Genomic DNA, 12,955 nt, shown 5'->3' with positions numbered 1-12,955 from the left:
TCGCAGAGTTCAAGAGATGGACCCTTGATTCAGAATGGAATGATGCATCTCTGAAAACCCAATTTAGGCTTGGCCTATCAGAAGCCGTTAAGGACGAGCTCGCCCGAGCGGATCTGCCAAAAACCCTGGATGCATTAATACAACTCAGTATTACCATAGATAGAAGACTACGAGAAAGAAAGGCTGAAAAGATGGGAATGCCATTATCCGTTTCCTCTCGGAGTCTGGCCGTTCCTATGGAGGTAGGAACCATACGCCCACCGCTATCAACTATGGAAAAAGCCAAAAGACGAAATGAAAATCTCTGCTTGTACTGTGCATCCCCGGATCACAAGATAAACGTCTGTCCCCTAGTCAACAAAAAGAAGGGTGAGTGTTCACATGTCTCTCTAGGAGGTTTGACAACTTCATTCACTAACCCCTACATTTCTGTTTTTTTGACATTACAGTGGGACCAGAACAGGATTACTACTAAGGCCATGATTGACACAGGATCTTGTGGAAATTATATGGATATATGTTTTGCTGCTTTAAATAAAATTCCTATTATTTCTAAACTCAAACCTGTCTCAGTAAGTCTTATTACCGGTGTTCCGTTATCCTCTGGTCCGATCACCGATCAGACACAAGCACTTCTAGTCACTATTAACGAGTCTCATAGGGAGACTTCTACCTTCGATTTAATACCATCACCCCACTTTCCCATTGTGTTGGGACTTCCCTGGTTGCACACACACCAACCAACCATAGATTGGAAGAAACGGTCCTTGACCTTCCCTTCTTGTTATTGCGAGGAAACGTGTAACCTCCCGTTTTCCGGGAAGATTCTGTCTGTGGTGACAGATGAGATTGCACCACTATGTTATCAGGATCTTTCTGAGGTTTTTCTTGAGAAAAATGCTCAAGCATTACCTCCTCATCGAGACTATGATTGTAGCATTGATCTACTCCCAAATAGCAAATTGCCGTTCGGTCATGTTTATCCTCTTTCACAGGATGAACTTGCCCATCTCAAAACCTATTTGGATGAGAACTTGGAAAAAGGTTTTATTAGACCTTCCACTTCTTCCACAGCAGCAGGACTCTTTTTTGTTCGCAATAAAGATTCAAGTCTCAGACCTATCATCGACTACAGGAAATTGAATGCTATCACAATAAAAGATCGCTATCCTCTACCACTTATCCCTGAGCTCATTGAGCAGGTGCGTGGAGCTACCTATTTTTCAAAATTAGACCTGAAAGGAGCATACAATCTCATTCGAATCCATGATGGACACGAGTGGAAGACTGCATTCAGAACTAGATACGGATTGTTCGAATATCTTGTGATGCCATTCGGCCTATGCAATGCCCCTGCAGTTTTCCAACGATTTATAAACAATATTTTTAAAGACTTACTAGATGTCTGTGTTGTGGTATATCTGGACGATATACTTATATATTCACGGACCCTGTCTGAACACATAAGACATGTAAGACTTGTATTATCGAGATTGCTTGCACATAATCTTTATGTGAAGCTGAAGAAATGCTTGTTCCATAAAGATGAGGTACTCTTTCTAGGCTACATCATATCCAAAACAGGAATCGAGATGGACATGAGGAAAATATCCTGCATTCAGGATTGGCCTACACCAACTACACGCAAGGCGCTACAGCGATTCCTGGGATTTTCAAATTTCTACAGGAAGTTCATAAAAAACTTTTCTGCTATTGTGAGACCCCTCACACAGCTCACTAGCATAAAAATACCATTTAAATGGTCAGAAGAAGCAAATAAGGCTTTCCACTTGTTAAAGACAAGGTTTACTTCCGCTCCCATATTACGCCATCCAGACCCATCCCTCCAATACATTCTGGAGGTAGATGCGTCAAACCTGGCAGTAGGAGCAATACTCTCCCAACGACCTACCCCCACTTCACCACTTCATCCAGTCGCCTTTTTTTCTAAATCCCTGAGCAGTCCCGAGATAAATTACCCCGTGGGTGAAAAGGAACTGCTTGCTATAAAATTGGCTCTGGAGAATTGGCGACATTTACTCGAAGGCACCCAATTACCAATAATTATATACACGGACCATAAAAACCTCCAATATCTTCAGACTAGAAAAACTCTCTCGCATTGACAGGTACGATGGTCACTATTTTTTCTAAGGTTTAACTTCCTAGTGACCTACACACCTGCAGATAAGAACAAAAAGGCGGATGCACTATCACGACTAACTGAAGAAAACTACTTTGAAATTCCTTCAGTTCCTATAATACCTCACAAACGCATTATTGGAGTTGTCCGTTCCTTGAAGGAAGAGGTTCTGCATGGTATAAGGTTGGATTCACCCCCACCACAACTAAATACCGATGCAGAAGGCTTCCTCTACTACAACGACAAACTTTACATACCACCTACCCTACGCACCAAGATCTTGGAATTATCGCATGATGTGCCTATGGCAGGACATATGGGTATGACAAAGACTTTCAATTTGATTTCTCGGCAATTCTGGTGGCCTGACATGAAAACATCTATACAAAAATTCGTCTCTTCATGCAATGTCTGTGCCAGGTCCAAAATTGACACTACGAGACCATCCGGTCTACTATGCAGTCTACCAATACCCCAAACTCCATGGGAGGTTCTGTCATTGGACTTCATCGTAGAATTGCCTCCTTCCAAAGGATTTAATACCATCTTGGTGTCAGTGGACCATCTGACAAAGATGGCACATTTCATTGCTATTCGCAGACTACCTTCGTCCAAACAAACGGCAGAACTCCTGATGAAACATGTCTTCAGATTACATGGTATCCCAAAAACTCTTTTGTCTGACCGTGGATCCCAATTTATTTCTAAATTCTGGCAAGAACTATGTCACATACTACGGATTGAGCGGAAGCTCACTTCTCCTTACCATCCGCAGACCAACGGACAGACTGAAAGAGTCAACCAATGCATCGAGCAGTATTTACGTTGTTACACTTCTTACCAACAGGATGATTGGTTGGATCTTCTCCCCCTGGCAGAATTTGCCTACAACAACGCAACTCACAGTACAACCAAGCAGAGTCCGTTCTACTTGAACTATGGGTTCCATCCCTCTATTCTCCCTCCACGCATCCTTCCTTCAAATAACCCAGTAGCCTCAGACTATCTTACCCAAATAAAGGATTCTCTGGGTTTACTAAATACTACCATTGCACACGCTCACAGTCAACAAAAGAAGTACTATGATCTTCGTAGAAGACCTTCTCCACAGTATACTATCGGGGACCTCGTTTGGCTCTCAACAAAAAAACTTGAGACTGAAGATCCCTAGCAAAAAGCTTGGACCTCTGTTCTTGGGACCTTTCCCAATCAAGAAACTTATTGGAAAAGCTGCAGTGCAGCTTACATTGCCAATGGACCTAAAAATCCATCCCATTTTCCATGTGTCGCTACTAAAACCCCATGTTCCGGACCAAGGAATAAGGCCTAATATTCCACCTCCCCCTCCTGTACAAGTTGAAGGTAGAGAAGAATACGAGATAAAAGAGATTCTGGATTCTCATATCTACAGAAGAAGACTTCAGTACTTGGTTAGATGGAAGAACTATGGGCCCCAAGACGACACCTGGCTAAACACCTCTGACATACATGCCCCTAGATTAATCCGCAATTTTCATGCGAGATACCCAGACAAACCAGCTCCAGAGGCCTTCAGGAGCAGGCCTTAAGGGGGGGGGGGTATTGTAATGTTCCGGTACCTTTGGTACCCTAAATTACACTTTCCACAAGTGTATGCGCCCCACCATTTACTTTTTGGAAAGGTGCGCATACACCTTTAAGACTGGAGCTGTCATCACCCAGCGCCGGACTAGATGGCTATTTAAAGCGCCGGTTCTCACTCACATGTGTTCGTTCAAACACCTTTACCTGGATGCTAACCTTGCTTGAAGCTTCCATGCTTGCAAGCTTACTTCGCTGACGGAACCTCGCTGCGCTGATCCCTGTATCCCGCTACTGGATCATCCGCCTCTCCTGAAACACCCTTCGGCTGTATCGCTAATAGTGCTAAGTACCCCGCAGGGGAATTCTCTATAAACTTATACTAAGCTTACACTATCTAGCTCTGCATAGTAAAGACTGTTTATCACATCTGCATAACTAGATTGCTAGCTCTTGAGACTACTGCTACTTTTCTGCACTGGGTTGATCTCTTTTGTATGTCCACCTGCTATTCTATCATCTGCTATCATACAACATTGCTAAACCTTCCTGCATCCATCTGCTACTGTCTCACCTTCAAGTGTCTATCACCTACCACCTCCACTCAACCTATCCCTCAACCTTCATCATTGTGTTACCACATACATAAAGTCACTCTAGGAACCAGCTTGCTAATTGTGTGTATTTACTGGCTGAAATAAGACCTTCCACACATGATGAGTCATTGAGGTTGGGAATGGTATCTCAGCATATCTCTTACATGACTACTGACGTGGAACTATTTCTGCAGCTGAAAATCCACACCATATAAGAAACGCAGGAGCGTTACAACTAAAATTTGTTGTCATTTTGCTGGTACATGCAATTCTAAAATTGACATATTGGGTATTTATTTATCTTATATATTTTATATTTATTTTGGGTAAAAATTGCATTTGTATATTCTAAGGCCCCTTTCACACATGCTGTCCATTTGTCCGTTTTTTATCCATCTGTTGATGGATGAAAAACGGATATCAATGCATCTCTTTGGAAAAAACTAATGTAAATGGATGATCATCCATTTACATCGGCATCCGTCATCATTCATTTTTTTAAACTGATCAAAGCTCTATTTTTCTTCTGTCAAAAAAACGAATCGGACAAAAAACGGATTTAAACTGACAATTGGTCAGTTTTTCATCTGTTTTTGCATTTGTAGCAGGTTTTCCAGGCCTGTGGCCTGATGTGGGTCTGCCACCGGTACCGGTTACCTCTCCTTCCCATGTGAGCTGCGACCCTGGGTGTGAGCACTAAGACATCGACAACTCCGGCATCTTTGTTTTGTAGTTTTATTTGATTTAAAGGGGATGGGAGAAGGGAATGAGTGGGATATTCCTTTAGGCTTCAACTTTATACACTTGGGACTTGGTTCCTGAAAAATGCCCGTTGGCGCTCCTTGATCCCGGCCGGCGCCAGCCAACGCTCACTGACTCTGAGAGCACTCTGTCCCTCAATAGAAGTGCTGAATCCTCAACTTGAAGTCCAGAAGATACAGGACTGTGAATTGTAGAACTGCTGACACTGCTGCACTGCAAAGTCACTGAATACTTCCCTCACCATGCACCGGCTTGAGGTAGTATGTTGTAGGATTCTGGAAAAACTGCAACTTCCAACTGGCACACTCTGTACAATTCAGGGCCCAACTGTAGGCGCCCCCTTTAACCTTGAACTCTTCAGGGTCCACTGATTATGTACCCCCTCTGTCACTTCAGGGTCTTCAACCTAGGTACCCCCTTTCACCACTAGCTTGCACTGGATCCCCGAACCTCCACTGGAGTGGTCCCCTCTAACTTCAAGCAGACCCCCAAGGGCAATCCTCAGTACTCACGACCTATATAGGCTTTCCTGGGACTGGACCCCTCTCACTCTCCGCAGGCTCTCGGCACACCGGATCCCCTCAGCTTAGCTCAGCACTCTCTGGATCTGCAGGCGACACCCTGAGATACTCTTCCTCAGACAGGAGGAGAGACAGCCGCTCTCTCCCTCCTGGGACTCTGCTCCGGACAAAGACATTGTGTCATGCGCCACCCCCAGACTTATACCCACTCCCAGAATCCTTTGCAGCATAATCTGCCTCTGGGGTAGTTACAAGCCTGGATGTGTCCCCTGATTGGGTTTCCTCCACTGCCCTATGGGAAGCCTCTCACAGGAGCCAGTGGGGTGACTCCCCCTTCAGCAGGCACACCTGGGAACCATGACACCCTGACTAAACAAATCACAGCCCTGCTGTTAGGCAGACAAGGCCCACTATACCTTTACTTAGCACCTACCTGTAGGGTGCTACACATTGGTAGTGGATATAACATAAACTGATGAAAAACTGATGAGCACTGATGAAAAACTGATAAATACTTCATCCATTTTGATGTGACTGAACTGATGAAATGAACAGTCTGTATGTGTGAAAAGGGCTTTAAGTGAATTTTAGGCCCCTTTCACACATACGGTCCGTTTGTCCGTTTTTTATCCGTCCATTGATGGATGAAAAACAGACATCATTGCATCTCTATAGAAAAACAAATGTAAATAGATGATCATCCATTTACATCAGTTTATAACCGCATGCATCAGTCATCATCTGGTTTTTTTAAACTTATCAAAGCTCTATTTTTCTTCCGTTAAAAAATGTATTGGACGAAAAAACGGATGTGAACTGACAAATGGTCCGTTTTTCATCCATTTTTGCATTGGTAGTGAATGTAAAATAAACTGATGAAAAACTGATGACCACTGATGAAAAACTGATGACTACTGATGAAAAATTATGATCACTGATGAAAAACTGATGAAAAATGATGACCACTGATGAAAAAGGATGACCACTGATGAAAAACTGATGACTACTGATGAAAACTGATGAAAAATGATGACTACTGATGAAAACCTGTTGACTACTGATGAAAAACTAATGACCACTGATGAAAAACTGATGACTACTGCTGAAAACTGATGAAAAATGATGACTACTGATGAAAACCTGTTGACTACTGATGAAAAACTAATGACCACTGATGAAAAACTGATGACTACTGATGAAAAATGATGACCACTGATGAAAAACTGATGACCACTGATGAAAAACTGATGAATACTTCATCCATTTGGACGTGACTGAACAGATGAAATGAATGGTCCGCATGTGTGAAAGGGGCCTTAGGATCCTTTCACACGGGCTTTCCACCCGGCAGACTTTGATTTGCTCAGTGGGGATCGACCCGCCGATCCCTGCTGAGAAGGCGGATGACAGGTCCGTCTCTGCTGTCTGTGCAGAGAGGGAGCTGTCAGATCCCACTCTCCTCTATGGGAGATCGAATGAAAGACCGCCTGTCCGTTTTTCATCTGATCCTATCCGATCCGATCCTCCAGATGGATGGAAAATATGGTTTCCACCTGTCTGGATTTCACGGACAGGATGGGATCGGATAGCAGCGGGTGTCAGCGGACATGTCAGCGCTGACATCCGCTGCTCCATAGGGCTGCATGGAGCATCCAATCGGGTCCGCCTGAAAAACTAACAGGTGGACCTGATCGGAAAGCCCGTGTAAAAAGGGACCTTATTGTATTTTTTACTGAAAATTTGCACTTGATAAACCATTGTGCAGATTCTGTAATCATGTAACATAAAAAATTGAAATTATGACTATTTTATTCTCTGGGTCTCTGCTTTCAGAAAATATTTATTGTTTACTTAACCTTCAAGCTCTAAGGCTGCATTCACATGTCAGCTTATAATCGCGGGCAGAACCGCCGCGGTTCCGCCCGCGATTCGGAGATTTATTGCAAATCGCGGGACGCCTAGCGTTGCCCGTTGATTTGCAATAGCCCCCCAAACGCCGAGCGATGTTGCCGCGATTTACGCCCGCCGAATCGCGGCAACATCGCGCAAACAAAATCGCGGGACGCAATACGCTCCAAAGAAGCTCTTGTACTTTTTTGGAGCGTAGTGCGTCCCGCGATTTTGTTTGCGCGATGTTGCCGCGATTCGGCGGGCGTAAATCGCGGCAACATCGCTCGGCGTTTGGGGGGCTATTGCAAATCAACGGCCAACGCTAGGCGTCCCGCGATTTGCAATAAATCTCCGAATCGCGGGCGGAACCGCATCGGTTCTGCCCGCGATTATAAGCTGACATGTGAATGCAGCTTTAATGTTCTTTTGTTCTACTTTTTTTTCTGGAACTGGAATGCACTGGAACTGACCGCAACTACTAATCCATGTGTTTCTAATGCTGAAAAAAACGCATTGGACTGCATTTGGTGTGAACCGGCCCTTAAATATTTGTACAAAAAAACATAAAAATGCAGCAAAAGAGACAGGCTCTACCGGCATACCCTCAAAGGAGGTTCTAATCGTTGGCACATAATCTGCAACACCTGATTCTAATGTTATGGAATTGAACTGGTGGTAAACGTAAGGGATTACCTACTTTTCCATGTGATGTACTTTTCTGCACTTTAGCAGAACTAAAATCTATCAGTCAACACAAACAATGTTTAACCTTAATGCTGCTACACCCTTAGTAAATAGATAGGAAGGCATATTATATTTTCCTATTTTTTTTTTTTTAACCTTTCTTTAGTTGCTTCCTGGTTTCTGGCCTAGGCCAAAATGATGTCAAACATCCCATCAGTCTTCATGACCATCTTTTCTATTTTTATCTTGAGGGGGGGGGGGGGCTTTCTCAGCTAAACACACCCTCCTGTCTGAATTCCTGAGCTAAAGACAGATGAATTCCATGAATCATCTGCCCTGTCACAAGATGGTCACTACTAGGAATGCAGGTGGGATATTTTTCAAGGTGATTTCTCTACAAAATAAAGCATGGAGACATGGATGGATGGGTGAGTTTGCTTTAAATAGTAAAACATAATTAGTGTTTTCAGTTTGTGGTGCTCAGATACAGTTAAGTTCCACTTTAATATTAGATTATGAAAATGAATTTACTATGTTAATTTTATATGTATTTATCTTTTTTTAAAAATAGATGTTATTCACAAGCCTGTAAAATAAGTTCACTCGGGGGGTGGTTTCCAAATGGCGCCGACTGGATGTTCATGATCTAAAATCAGTCTCTGACAATGCCTAGCCTCTGGTTCTTGCACCAGGTTAGATCAAAGGCTGGGGAGAGGCTGGGCAGCTAAACTGCCCTCCTCAGACTCCATAAAACAGTTCCTCCCCGCTGACAAAACAACCCCAACACACTGAGTGGGCAGGCCCAAGCCTGGAGATCTAACAGGCCTCCTTCCACCACGTGGCTTCACCTCGCAGGAGCTCCCCGGCCTCCTCCTTCGGCTCTGATCTCATGGAGGACCCTAGCTCTGGCATGTCCTCCCTGATGAGATTCTTAAAGAAGGAACTTGGAGGTATGTCCTGCAGCCTGGAGGAATCCAATAAAAAAGAGATTACGGCTGTAAGATCAGATATGTCCCACCTGCTGGTCAGGTTGGAGGACACAGAAAATCGCCAGAACATGCATTAGGAAGCCATTAAAGAACTTCAGGACAAAGTCACCCAATTGGCACTCGCCCATCGTTCAGCTCTCTATAAGCTACAGGATTTAAAAAAACGGAATTGCACAAATAATCTGCACATTTGGGGGTTACCAGAGGCAATCAAAGATTGCGATCTAGACGATCTGGGGTATTCTAAACTTGATTTTGGAAAAACCGGCCACTAAAACTCATCCTGCCCTCCGCCCACGCAATCTCTCTCTTACTTTGAGAACAAGAACTCTCTCACTGATCACTCTGCATTAATGGGGGCACACACAGTTGTCACTCTGCATTAATGGGGGCACACACAGTGGTCACTCTGCATTAATGGAGGCACACACTGGTCACTCTGCATTAATGGGGGCACACTGGTCACTCTGCATTAATGGGGCACGCACACTGGTCACTCTGCATTTATGGGGACTCACTGGTCACTCTGCATTAATGGGGGCACACTGGTCACTCTGCATTAATGGGGCACGCACACTGGTCACTCTGCATTTATGGGGGCACACTGGTCACTCTGCATTAATGGGGGCACACTGGTCACTCTGCATTAATGGGGGAACGCACACTGGTCACTCTGCATTTATGGGGGCGCACTGATCACTCTGCATTAATGGGGGCATTACAAGGCTGTAGAGAACAGTGCACCATTGCAAACTTATATTCTGAGGTTTTAATTACATTATTTTAATATAGTCAGTCGGGAACTAAAGTGGGCCGGTCTAAGGCATGAAACCCCAGGGCTGAAAACGAGTCCCACTCCAACCCTGTTTACAGCAATTATCTCATTTTGACCAGAGGCTCCATTACATATCAGTCGTTCTTATGGGACACTTGTCCAAGCTCCATTACTTTTACGTTTTGTTTTGACTGTTTATCATGTTCTTTTGCCGGAGGCTATTTTTAAATGTAAATATGACCTTCATACATTGGCCGTATACCAGTTGGGGCCAACAGCCCCAGTGCACTATGTGTTTTACACTATTGTTACACGCCCCCTTCTTTTGTGGTCGGTGAGAATGAGCAGCTACCGTTCCACACAAGCCAGGACTTTCATAGAGTCCTCGCTGGCTTCTTGTCCTCCCTGTCCCCACAGGGACCACATCAGTTTAATGCGTGAACTCCTTTCGCTTTCCACACGAGTAACAATTGTTCTACAGTATATTGGTTTCTCATGTATGTTTTCCCTTTTTTTTTCTCTTTTTTTCCCCCCTTTTTCTCCCTCCCTACTCTCTCTCCTTTTTATTTTTGCTAACATAGGTGGTTTCATAAGCAAAGACACCATGTACCACTATCACAATGGCTACTTTGAACGTCCTTTCCTATAATGTCAAGGGCTTAAACTTCACTACAAAACGTCACCAGGTATTGAGAGAATTAAAACAAGCTTCCTGCTCAATTGCTTTTTTTTTTACAAGAGACCCATCTAACGCACACTTCTGTTAGAATCTCTTCTCCTCACTTCCCGGTATAGTATTATTTTAATGCTAATGGAGTGGCCTTTGGGTTCAGTGGGAGCATATCTTTTGAGCTTGATGAGATAATAGCAGATGATCAGGGATGTTTTCTTTTCATTAGAGGCTCTATAGGTAACACCCAATGCACCCTAGCAAATATCTATTGCCCAAACCACAACCAACCCACTTTCATGTCTCAAATACTGACAAAACTAGCAGATTTTGCCAAAGGGGTCAATATTCTAGCAGTGATGGCAACCCTTGGCACCCCAGATGTTTTGGAACTGCATTTCCCATGATACTCATGCACTCTGCAGTGTAGTCGAGCATCATGGGAAATGCAGTTCCAAAACATCTGGGGTGCCAAGGTTTGCCATCACTGTTCTAGCAGGAGACATTAATATGCCGTTGGATCCTATTCCAGACACTTCACAGGACAGTTCTGCTATCCCATTTAAACATCTGTCTTTCATTAAAAAAAGACTTTATGATTTGAAATTAATAGACGCATGGTGATCACTCCATCCTAAAGCCAAAAATTATTCTTACTATTCTAAATGCACAACTCAAGAATTGATAACATATTTATTGATCACTTTCACCTCCCTCTTGTGCATTAAGCCCCCATTGGTAATGCCTCAGTTTCTGAACATGCTGCTGTCTCTATTTGTCTGACCATGCCCACTCTACCCCCTTGCACCTATAATTGGAAACTCAGTTACTCCCTCCTCTCTAATCCTACTGATGTCTCTCTATTATCTACACACAGTATTTCACAGAGAATGCATCTCCAGAAACTGTTCCACCCCTACTGTAGGAGGCTCACAAGGCCATAATGAGGGGTAGGTTGATTGAACTTGGGGCGAGAAAAAAGAGAGAACATGGTCAACAACTTTGCAACAGGTTGCTGATCTTGAAAAGGCTCACAAATTCTCTCTGCATAAAACTCACTTAGAGGCTCTCAAAAGAGAGAAAAACTCAGATTGTCGCAATAACTAGTAAAAAAATAAATAAATAAATAAAAATGACATAAATCTATCCCCTAGTTTGTAGACGCGATAACTTTTGCGCAAACCAATCAAAATACACTTATTGGGATTTTTTTTTTTACCAAAAATATGTGGCAAAATACAATATGGCCAAAAATGATGAAAAAATTAGATTTTTAACTTTTTTTATTGGGTAATGTTATATAGCAGAAAGTGAAAAATACTGCTTTTTTTTTTTGCAAAATTTTCGTGTTTTTTTTTTGTTTATAGCGCATAATCAAAGAACCGCAGGGGTGATCAAATACTACCAAAAGAAAGCCCTGTGTTTTGGAAAAAAAGACATCAATTTTATTTGGGTACAGCGTCTCACGACCGCGCAGTTTTCAGTTAAAGTAACGCAGTGCTGAATCGCAAAAAATGGCCTGGCCATTAAGGGGGCAAATCCTTCAGGTCCAGAAGTGGTTAATATGATCTGAAGGGTTGTTCACACCAGTAGCTGAGATCCCGCGTGTTTCATTTTAGGGCAGTGCATTACATTCAGCGGGCTACCATATGTGCGAGAAATGTGCAAAAGAGATCCAAGCAAGATTTCTAATGGTTTCCACACTTAAACATGTGGTACCATGCATTTTGGTGGGCGCAAACACACACGCATTTAGTAGATGCATGGTGGTGTAATTAAGAATTATTTGGCCCCAGCGCGCGTCTGCAATAGGGCAGCGTGTTTTTGTGCAGTGTGGGAAAATGCGTGATTTTGCAGGCATTCCTGCATTATACCTGGCGAGCCCTTAATGCATAAACCACAAAAGAATTTGACAGTCTCCTGTGTTTATTATGTGGTTATCAGATGTGCATCCACCTAGTGCAGAAAACCACCACTACCTGACCATCAGAGCAACCCAGAGCTGATTGATATTTTATTTACAGACGGTTATAAAAACATAAAACACTTACATTTGAGATTCAGAAGCCATTTGCTAAATGCCAGTTTATTAAAGGAACAATAAAAAAAATAAACCACAGATTTACCCACCTATGGCAGCTGCTACTATATCCCTGACATACTCCAAAAGGACTAGCTTTAAGACTGTCTGTTAGTGATACACACATTTGAAGCCACCTACCTGGCCAATCGAATCTTTTAGCCAAGTATTGGGATAAGCAGAATGAAAAGAGAAATTTTCTGTGAAGCTTTGACTTTATCAGGTCGCCCCTGATGATGTTACGTGACAAAAGGAGGAAGAAAAATTGTCGGATTGCCTATGGAT

Source organism: Pelophylax lessonae (assembly GCF_965119305.1).
Source record: "Pelophylax lessonae genome assembly, chromosome: 4".
In the NCBI taxonomy this organism is placed as follows: Eukaryota; Metazoa; Chordata; class Amphibia; order Anura; family Ranidae; genus Pelophylax; species Pelophylax lessonae.
The sequence above is the reverse complement of the archived record's forward strand: the minus strand, read 5'-3'. Positions refer to the sequence as shown.